This window comes from Eufriesea mexicana, unplaced genomic scaffold (assembly GCF_001483705.2).
Source record: "Eufriesea mexicana isolate 0111107269 unplaced genomic scaffold, ASM148370v2 scaffold94708, whole genome shotgun sequence".
In the NCBI taxonomy this organism is placed as follows: Eukaryota; Metazoa; Arthropoda; class Insecta; order Hymenoptera; family Apidae; genus Eufriesea; species Eufriesea mexicana.
This window is the reverse complement of record NW_016996630.1, coordinates 1-352: the sequence shown is the minus strand read 5'-3', so window position 1 is coordinate 352 and position 352 is coordinate 1. Positions and strand designations below refer to the sequence as shown.

At 34.4% G+C, this 352-nt stretch overlaps 1 long non-coding RNA gene across 2 annotated transcripts; it reads right to left on the bottom strand.

Moving 5' to 3' along the window:
- LOC108554738 (uncharacterized) lies at positions 1-352 on the bottom strand. 2 transcript variants are annotated; one of them, XR_001890722.1, is made up of 3 exons: positions 326-352; positions 120-251; positions 1-43 (listed from the first exon to the last, which is right to left on the bottom strand). It is a non-coding gene; the product is annotated as an uncharacterized LOC108554738 (long non-coding RNA). The 2 variants fall into 2 exon arrangements; XR_001890723.1 differs by having other exon boundaries at positions 120-245.

Below are 352 nucleotides of genomic sequence, written 5' to 3'. Positions count from 1 at the left end.
CCACAGCCTCATTATTCCTGCTCCTTTTATAGTTTCTAAATTCCTACAGATATTTTTACACACGGGTGCCTTAATAGAACATTTATACTCTATATCCAATTTATCTTTAACTTTTATACCTATTAACAAGCGTGGATTCTCCATTTCTGGAATAATCCTTATATTAGCATGTCCTTGCCATACATTCTTGGGACTGCTTTTGTTTGTACTTTTCTCTTTTCTTTACGCACCTCAGCACCAGGATTCTGAAACTGGACACATTAGGGACGACGATTGATTTGGACTAATGATATTAATATCTATTTAGACGAGGAATACAACATACCTTTTAATCTCACTTTATTCTCTATAC